We start from the raw sequence: 11,035 nt of genomic DNA on the forward strand, positions 1-11,035 counted from the left end.
GAAACAGATTACCAACTGAGCTAGAATTTACAGGGGGATGGAAGAGTTTGAAATAAAAAAGTATTCTCTAGATAACAAATGGGGAGAGAAATAAAATGTGAAGTCTCGTGAGGAAGGGCTAAATAGTTGTCATATGTCCACCAGGCAGAGATCTTCGCGCATGTGCGCAGAGGAAAACCTGGGCAGCCGATGTGATGGACTACTATGGTCCACAATATTATCCATAACCTGATTTACGTCATCTCCCAGTAAAAAAGGATAGTCTCCCATATCCTGGAGCTTATTTTCCAGCTGCCCAGAAAATACAGGGTCATCTATATTCGAGGCAGACACCTTAGCTAATATTACACTTTGGCCTTGAATCTCTGCAATGAGCAGTAAAACACATCCTGCCTCATCACCATCCTCCTTAATACACCTAAATTGTAAATGCCTAGGAATTTAAATTGCCACCCTGGCTATTGTCAAACAAAGCAAAAAAAAAAAAAAAAAATGGCCCACCCAGACTTTTTCAGATAGAGTAGGTAGTCAATGGGTTTGCTGAAATAATGGAATAGCCACTTTTTTAGATTTTATAAATGTCAAAATTTCCCTTCCCTTATTCAGGTGGTTAGAACCTTTAACATTCCACATTATTGGCTTTAAAGTACCCGAGTGGTCAGCCAACATCATAAGTCAAGTACAACAAAAGTAATTAAGGTGACAGAGTCCCCCGAGGTGCACAAAAACTTTATCAACAAAAACAAAAATCTCAAGGACTGTGAAAGTTGTCAGTGTAACTGACTCAAGGAGAGAAATCTCAAAATGACAGCTTTGTAACCATGTACATGAAAACAGGAGCATCACTAAAGCATGCCCATTATTACAATGAGATATCCCTCTGTCGTATCAGACCAACAACAGGAACTATATGAGGATCGGCATAGCTATGGGTTCAAAGTCTAATGTAAATACACCATAATGTTCATTAGCAAACATTAAGATATGCAGCAGTGAAGGTGGAGATTAATTAAATCCCTGTGGGTATCCCCTAGCAACAGACCCGTGTTGACAGTTGCGTATTACTCTTGGGAAGTAAAGAGTGAATGTAATCAAGCGTGTCTTAGAATCAGTGAACTCTTGCGCGCCATTTCCTTGATCCGCTCCCCGTCTTGGAATCACAGAAGCCAAACAATGATCGGGCTGGGTGGCTGTCCGGCCAGTTTGTGCCTGGCACACCGGAGTGTGCGTGGTCAATGTCATGGCCTCCCGGGAACGCGGTCCTTAGGAGATCCGGGATAGTACAACTCATGAAGGCTAAAATAGCAGAGCCATCACAGCCCTATAGAAATCCAATGAAGGGTAGATTGTTCCGCCGGCACCTACTCTCCAAATCATCCACCTTCTGTTGCGGAGACTCAACTGCGGGAAGTGTCGCCAGTGAATTAGCTTTTAGCGCTCTGTTTGCTACGTCAAGAAAGTCAAGATAGGACTCAGCATTAATCAGGCACGGAGGCGTATGTCCGTAGAGGCTCTCGTCACGACTTAAATAGAATTTACCTTGCTTTCCTGTACCTCTCATTTTTGCACTAAGCAGTGACGGATGTCATTGGCAAGCAGTGCTCAGGGGCGGAGCAGAGCCATCGCTCTTCTCTGTTGGATCACTAGCTTTAGCTAAGCTCTCTTTATTAGTACTATCTTGATGCCAAAGCAAAAGTTTCAGTTGTTGAGGGGAATTCTGGGTTCAAATATTTAACCTCCCAACCGCCCACTTGTAAAATGTCTTCTGTGCACTGGGATGAAGTCATTTATTGCTGCTACTTACGAAAATGGGCTGTGTAGATTGCAGAGCCCCACACCTAAGCTGCCATCTTCACCGCTTACGTCACCATCTTCCATTTTTATTTTTTTAGATGTGAATCCTGCCTTGACTCAGCCTCGTCTGTCTTGGAGTCCTGCTTCCATTCTCTTTGTGCCTCCCTTGCTTGCACCTTTTTTATTAGAACCACTTCAATCCCTACTAGTGTCTGCCACTGTTGCCCTTTTGGTGGTCAGGCTCTGGGATTCTGTAAAGCGCCTGGAAACAATTTTAATTGTAACAGATGCTTGCTTGCTTGATTGATTGATTGATTGATTGATTGATTGATTGATTGATTGATTGATTGAGTCTGCCCTGTGGGTCCTGTTCTCGCCTTCACTCTCTAGCATAAAGTTCTTCTAAACACAATTGAGAGTGTATCTGTCCTGAAGAACAACACTGTCAACCACCCAAATTGGTCATAATGCCGCAGCTGGCTTTGTTTTGCTATTTCATCAGGTATGTTTCCTGCTTTTCACTATTTCAGATTCCCTACTGAATGATTGTGACATTAATAATCCTTAAAACTATTCAGAAAAGGACAAATTGCTAAAAATAATTATTTGCCATAGAAATTCATGTGCGCCATGATAAAAATATTCAGGGGTGATTATGAGTTTTGCTGCTTTTATGTGTCTAGAATGAGGTAAGGTAAGGTAAGGTTTGTGCATAGATCACACAGCACAGCGCCAAACACTCATTCCTACTCGCAGCTAGCTCCACTGTCTTTAGCCTGGTTTTGAATTTGAATTCTACTTAATGATGCAGATCCTTGACAGAGCAAACAAATGATCTCCTTCAATTTGTCTTAAGTTAAAGTTCTTTCTATCTGAAAAAGAATACTCTCCTTTATTAGTATATGGACCGCTGATATAAAATGAGGACTTGTTGATGGAGGACTTTCTGCCAGCAGGGCTGTGTAAAAGTCTCCTTGTGTTTCTGATTATGGAGGAAAGCTTTTGTCCATGAAGCTTCTATAGAAGCTGTGAGTCGCCAACTCGTTACAGGGCCCTTTGCTCAAGGGTACATTGGCAGTGCTCTGTCCTGGCACCTCATCCTGCTACCAGAGTCCAGGGCCCCCTAAAACCTTGCTGTGGTACCACAGTGATGATCAGCAGAAGTGTGGAGGTGACATGCAGGAGTTTAAGGGCAGAACAACAAACCAAGAGAAAATCTTCTTATCATTAAATAAAGAGCTGGTCTTCTAATCCATTGGAAAGGTTGCCTGGGTCTGAAAAAAAGAAAGGAATCCTGGAAGGCCGAGGAGGAGGGGAGGAGGGAGAGTGCTGAAACAACAGTCTCCTGTTTACTGGAGGCCTTATAAAGAGATCAAAGCTATGGCAAAAGAGAAAATGAAGGGAGAAGAGAAGAGAGGGGCAGTGAGGTAAGGAGAAATGGTGACAAAAGATAACAAGCAGTGACTGCAGGAAGCCTAAAAACTCACTGTGGTGTGAATGGACCCCATCTGGCTCCCTCACAAAATGTTGAGAAGATAGATAATAACATGTATACACACATAGTATCTCTTAAACACACACACACACACACACACACACACACACACACACACACACACACACACACACACACACATATACTTCCTCCGTATCCTTCTCTCACTCTATGTCCCTTCTGTCTGACCAGTCCCGGGTGGCCTCATCGCCTGTTCCAGGATCCCCCAAAGAGCTCTCGCCATGATCTCCAAGAGTACATTTTAGACCAATTTAATGTGAGAAAATATGAGTTGGGTGAGCCACAATGACCATCTGTGACTGGTTGGTGGGTGGGAGCGACCATTGAAGCAGGAGAACACACTATTATTATCATCATTGTTGTTGTTGTTTAAGGCGACATAAAAATATCCCAGGAGAATAGTTGACACACTTCCTAATTCTCAGGTGCACGAGTTTCCAAGCACTCGGCACAGAACACCAGCCTGCTGTGATCCTGTCTAATTAATGTTTTGGATCTTCTGATGGATGATTTTGACAAACCTTGGATTTTATATGAGAATAAGAAGCTTTTTTCATTTATTTTTGTGGCCATTCTGAGGCCATTGTGTAACCATGGAAGAGAGTCAGTGTTGAGAATCATTAAGTCTGTGCATTATTTTTATTTAGTCTTTTATGTTGTGACTTTGCTCAGTCTGAGTTTAAGCCTCCAACAAACTGATACAGTAGCTCGTTACGAGTGATCGCCCACACTCTTTTGTGTGTCTGTGTGACTCTATCCTCTAGCCGGCACATGCCTCCTACCAAACAGCTGGGCCCCAGCCAGAGGAGGGGTCATGAGGACCTAAGATTTTTGTCCCTTGAGGTTTGTTTAGTCCTCGTTTTTAGCAGTTTTGCTTAGAACCACAAACATGCATATGCATATTGAATCCAAACAATGTCCCGACACAAAGCCCTTTCAAGGTGGCTGTCAAACATCATTTTGAGCAAATGCCCCATCTGATCTCTGCCTCCAGCTCTCAGCTCCCAGCTGTATCATTGCCTGTAATTGATGGCTGCATTTCACTCGCAGTCGTCTGTGTTTGAACTGACTGAGGTCAAGCAGCCAGAAAAAGAATCATAGAAGAAGACGCAAACATGCAGTCACACAGAATCAGGGTCAGAGTGTCACAATACCGTCAGCACATAGTAGTGTGCCACCTCTGGCTTCACAATGTTGCATCAGGAACAGATCAAACAATACCTATACAGTCAAAGGTTTCGTGGTTTTGGATTAGGAAAAAGTCCAAGACCAGATCCTCCATCACTTGGTGATATTCATCTCCATTCCTGTTCCCCTGTACCTTTACAAGACCCCGTGGGCCTGTGGTTTCTAAGCGCCTCCACAGCCTGGCGCTTCCATCACATGGCTCATGCCGGAGATGGTGTGTTTCTGGTGGTTGATCATTCATTTCATTTTTTCTTTCCTACTTTATGAACAAAAACACTTTATGTGACCACACATGGCTCATCCAAGTGTGATTTACAATTAGAATTTGTTTCAAGTAATTCCTTTAGCGGTTAATCTGTTTTTTAATTTCATATTTGAAACATGTTGGTCATTTCGACACACATCCCATCACATCTGATAACATTGTACACAAATGATCACAAAGTGTTTGTGCTGCTGGTACACTGTGAACCTCAGCTGCTGCTGTTTTGGGCACATCAGGCACCTCTTGCTCTTCCTGTGGCCCTCCTGTCTGATGTCCTCTTGGAGCCGGGTGGGGGTTCCCGTCGCTTCAATAAAATGCTTCTGGAGTTTGCGTGTGCCATCCGTGCACCTCTTCATATGTGGCACAAGTTGGTGTAGGCAATGAGCCTGACAACATCCAGCACCTTGTACCAGAGAATCCCGGGCCACCTCCTTGTTTTCCGGTGACATGTGTAGTTGCCAACAGTTTGATCCATCATGTCCATCACTTTGGGGTTCTTCTGACTGCTATCATCCACTGCTATGTTTTGGTAAAGAGTCCCAACAATAGGAACGAGAAAAGGAATGCCAAACAGCACCATAAATGTCCACCAGATGTTTAGCTGGAGGCAGGAAATCAAAATATGACGACGGCGATGCTGATGAAGTTGTGCATGGTTGGTGTAGCAACAGGAAGAAGATCCCACATTTTTGATGAGTCAGCCGAGAGGGAAAAGGTGGAGGAGAACGGGGAACGGGCCAAGGACAGACTCTTGAGGGAGACCTTTAGCAACAGGAAGTGAACCCTGGGCAGTGACGGCTTTTCCAGGTCTGCATTTGGTCGCAGGTTTGATGAGTGCTGATGAAACAAGACCAAACTAGAGGCAATGCTTATAGTTTGTGGGACACCTGTGGCCAGGAGCGGGCCACCACATTACAACCACATTACATCTCAGATAAACCAGAGAATGTGAAAAATGAAAACCCAGCAAACTGAGAAACAAAGCACACACAGACATCAGGCGAACATAATGGTTGGACAGCCGGGGAGGGGCTTGTGCTGTAGCCCAACAGAGGGCTTTTTTTGTGGATTAGGGACGTTCGTTTGTTTTGGAAGGCTGCCTGGGTTGGCCGGTGGAAGGTGACATTTTGTCATCTGCTTAATACTGAGGTCGCTTTGGGGGGTTAATTAGAGCCATCATTTTTAGTGATCAATAAATCATGCCTTATTGATCTTTCAGTCCCATAAGCTGGCTGGGAGCCCCCCCACACACACACACATATATAAACATGGATGAAGACGCACATACATATACACACAGTTGCATGCACAGCCACGCACACACACACGACAAACATGCACATACACCCACATACCCACCCACGCAAAATAGCCCTTTTTTAGGATATTTACAATCAAATATTTTCCATCTTTGAAAATTATCAAATTGTAAAATGTGAATATTAAATGCAAATTTTAAATGTTACACAAAACATTAAATGTACATGTTAAATCTAAATGCTAAATCTATATTTCAATCAATCAATCAATCAATCTTTATTTATATAGCATCTGTTACAATCAAAATTGTTTCTAGGCGCTTTACAGAATCCCAGGGCCTGACCCCAAACAAGCAACAGTGGCAAGGAAAAACTCCTCTTTAACAGGAAGAAACATTGAGCAGGACCAGGCTCATGTAGAGGGACCCTCCTGCTGATGGCCGACTGGGTAGAGAGAGAGGAGAAGGGGGGAGGGCAGGTAGAGGAGAGAACAGGTAGATCATAGAAATACATACAGAAATACATTATATTAAGTAAAATAAGCTGCCGGTAGAGTCGAGTTGAGTGGGTCAGCGGGGTCGGAGGTCAGTAGGTCAGCATGCAGGTCTGAAGGCGGCGATACCTGTAGATCACACGTGTCAAACTCAGTCCTCGAGGGCCACGATTCTGCCGGGTTTTCTGTCCTACCAGGCTGAAAATGCATTCAGTTGGATAGAAAACCCGACAGGATCGTGGCCCTCGAGGACTGAGTTTGACATGCCTGCTTGTAGATGAATACATAATTGGGGGGGGTGGGGCAGAAAAACAACACAAGGAAAACATTAAATTCATATGCAAATCTGAACTGCCTTCTTGCAATATAAAGAATCCGGCCAACTGATGAATTGATGTGGTCAATTGATGAAAATTGATGGGTGTTCACTTGAATTCCATGTGAGTTATTATAATAAAGTCTTGCAATTCCAAGACATATATTTCGTCGTTCCATCCTCACCATTGAGGCTTTTGCCTTGATGACTACACCATAATAAGACTGGCAGATGAAGGTGGTGAGGCCCACAGGCCCTATTGAGACTGCCTTTAAAAATAGCTGATCAGCCTCAGAATTTGCAACATCATCATCACATTGCAACGTTCATCATATTTCATTAACTTTGACTTTTTCCTCAGTTGCTGCAAGGGCAACCCACACGTCTGCAGTGAGCCACAAAGCGTGAGCCTTGACAAGGTTTATTTTATATTAGCACACGAACATGTAAGATTACAATAAGCGTAAGCGTCACATGATAAGACAAAGCATGATATATACAAAAGGAACATATAAGAAAATGGGGAATGGAGTGTCACAGGATGGTCAGGTTGTCCCCTGCTATCCTGAGGTGATAGAACATCAGTTAAAGCAGGTCACAGGGTTCTGCACAAGAGTGATTATAAGCGGTTACGGCATTGCTATATGAACAGTTTGAACCTAACATCTAGAAAGTGTCCTTGTGGTTACTGATTTCTATCAGTATAATACTTACACCAGTTAGTCGGAATGTAATAAGACCTGTTCAGCTTATTGTCACTACATGTATTGACTGCCTGTAGCCTTGTTCTTAATGGAACAGCACACCGAATGTTGATGCTGTTCTGGTTTCACGTCAATTGTTTCACGACATGCTTCCCTTAGGAAACATTATTCAGCAGCATGGAATAAATTTTCATTGTTATGCTGATGACACTCAGCTATATCTATCCATGAAACCAAAGGAGACAGAGCAGTTAGTAAAGCTTCAGACCTGTCTCAAAGACATAAAATCTTGGATGTCTTCAAGTTGCCTTCTCCTTAACTCAGGAAAAACTGAGGTCATGGTGTTTGGTCCTGAACCTCTCAGGGATAGATTAGATCACATTATCACTCTAGATGGCACCTCCTTAGCATATAGTCTCTCTGTGAGGAATCCTGGAGTAACCTTTGACCAAAATCTGTCCTTTAACTCACACATTAAAATAGTCTCGAGAAGTGCCTTTTTTCACCAGAGAAACATCGCAAAGATCAGGAAACTACTGAAGCGGCACGATGCTCAAAAGTTAGTCCATGCATTTGAACCAGCTCCCTGTCCAGGTACGGGAGGCTAACTCCATCTCTACTTTTAAGGATTAGACTTAAAACCTACCTCTTTGAAAAAGCTTATCATCACTAATTCTGTAGTTCCAGTTATTATCCTAGACAGACAAATGATCATACTTAGAGGGCCGTCTAATTATTAGGTTAACATCTTAGTTATGCTGCTATAAGCCGAGGCTGCCGGGGTCCAGAAACATGATCACCTGACAGGCCTCTTTCACCCCACTGGGTCATGACTTCCGCTCCTCTCCTCTCCTCTCCTCTCCTCTCCTCTCCTCTCCTCTCCTCTCCTCTCCTCTCCTCTCCTCTCCTCTCCTCTCCTCTCCTCACCAAGTAAACTAGTGATGTTATTTCTTGTGTAGTTTTTCTGCCCCCACCCCCGTCTGTATTCATCTACAGGTATCGCTGCCTTCATAGTTGTATGCTGGCCTACTGACATCCAACCCCGCTGACCCACTCAACTCTACCGGCAGTTTATTATAATTAATATAATGTATTTCTATGACCTCTACCTATTCTCTCTCTACCAAGCCGGCCATCAGCAGGTGGGTCCCCCATATGAGCCTGGTCCTGACCAAGGTTTCGTCCTGTTAAAGGGGAGTTTTTCCTTGCCACTGAACCTGAATACTTTCTGGGACACATAAGACTGCCAAGGTTCCTGCAAATGGAAGACGAGGAGGAGAAACAGAAGGCCAGAAGGGTGCTGAGAGAAAGGGAAGACCCTGAGGACAAAGACCCTTTTGTTGTGTTCTTTTTTGTTAAAGCGGCAAGGACACGGAGGTTTTCCCTCCACATGTTTGGACAGCATGGACCTAAGAGAGACATTTAGAGTCTGTGCAGTTTAAAACGGTCGTATTGTTTCACTGTCGTCTGGTCTAGATTGTTTTGGTTCCATTGTTATATTGTGTTACCAAAAGTATTAACTCTAAAAAATTAAAATTTCTAATTTGTAGAAAATTTGCGAGGAACAATTACACTACAATAAGCAGCAGAATAAAGAGGTTCAAACCTTCCAAACACAACATGCAAATGTTTAAAAGGATGTTTTAAAAGGAACATGACTGCTAATTAAATCATCCCTGGAAATAGTTCATGTATCATAAATATATAAGACAATATACAGTATATCACTAATTATCTCACTAAACATTATATTTTACTCTGGAAAAATGTTGCTTTTCTGTTGAAAAGAAGGAAAACATTCCTCGGAAATTTTTCATATTTTTAAAGAATATTGATTGTACTGTCATTTATTCAATTCTTTATATGATGCGATAAAGTTGTTTTGAGTGAATAACGCGAGAACAGTTCTTTTTGTTCACATTTCTTAGAAAGGAAAAAAAAACGTTTTCTCGTAAGAGTTCGTTACCATTTTTAGACTGCAGAACAATTTTTTAAATAATTTATTTGGGTTTTTCTGTGCTTATTGTTTCTGTAATGTGATGTTGACACCATGTGTGAGACTGCAACTTTGGCTAAATTAGCTTTTGAAGTTGTTCACACTTTTAAAATTGCTATGTTAGCAAACCTCTGATGCAGCCTGACAACAGGGTCAGCCGGCTCTCTCCGAGTGCCCTTCTCATCATTTAATGATGATGCAGCCACCCAAACGTGCACTCTCATGCTTGTACGATCACGTTTCAGCGTTTTCCTCTTCCGTCCGCTGGGAACAGAGCTATTGTCTGCTCACATTTGTCGTTCCTTGTCATTCTTGTCTTTTTCTTCTTTAACTTTAAGTCACCTTTGGCCATCTCAGGACTCTCTGTGAAGCTTAAAAAATTAAAGCTTCTCCATATATTAATGCAAACACGTTAATTAGTTAATAGTCGTCTTAAACTGTACAACTCGTGGCTGGCTCCTCCTACCCCGTTCCCATGACAACCCCTCTCTCTCATTTAATAGGACAGAATTTTTTGTTTACATAACAAAATTCAGGGTTGCAGATTACAAACAGCCTCGTGGGATCTGGGGGTGGACGAACACGGAGGCAGGACTGGTCCCAGATAATGGTGTGGGCGTGTGCGTCTGCACCACGACTGACCAAAACATCGAAGCTGCTACCGTGTGCATGGAATTCCCCAAAGCTGCAAGCAGGATGAGGTGGGGGTAAGTAAAACTTGTCCCTGTTGCTTCTGGGATATGGATATCCTGGAAGGCCAAAGTGAAGGTCTGTCTAATTAGTTCACTGATGACAAATACATACACAGCAGGCTGCTGGGACTCTCCTGGGTGAGGATGCTCCTCCTTTAGCGCACTTCTGATCATACAGGAAAAAAGACAGAAGCTCACTTTAAGATCTTCTTATGAGATATCTCTTCTTTTTTTGGAAATGGTTTAAATTCTTTATTATACTGCTGACATGTTGATGAAGTCATTATTCTCTAACTTCATATTACAGTTACAATATAAAATGAAAAACTTATAGGACGCAGCAGTGCAGGTTTTTGGGTACAACGCAATTTTTTTAGTTTTGCCTGGGTGTCTCACACACCTGTTCAGGGTCCAGTAACACCCTGTCCCCCCCCGTCCCCCCGTCCCCCTCAGCTGATGGATTAGGTGGTGGTTATTGAAAAATGGATGGATGGAAGGATTGCTCCTGTCAAAATATTTAAATACATTCCAACTGGTTGTATCATGTTACTCAGCTTTCCTGAGCCTGGGCCACGTGGACCGTGCTGTAGCTTAACACCCCCCTATCGAAACAAAGAAGAATCTTTTTCAGATTTGACTCTAATACTACTACTACTACTACTACTACTACTACTACTACTACTACTACTAATAATAATAATAATAAACATTACAGCTAGATTTGGAGCCCATCATCTACTGGGTCATGAGCCATCAAGGCTGGTCTACAGGCATCACATAAAGCAAAAGGGCAAGCAGTTGCCAGTCACACA

The sequence above is a fragment of the Takifugu rubripes genome, chromosome 2 (genome assembly GCF_901000725.2).
Source record: "Takifugu rubripes chromosome 2, fTakRub1.2, whole genome shotgun sequence".
In the NCBI taxonomy this organism is placed as follows: domain Eukaryota; kingdom Metazoa; phylum Chordata; class Actinopteri; order Tetraodontiformes; family Tetraodontidae; genus Takifugu; species Takifugu rubripes.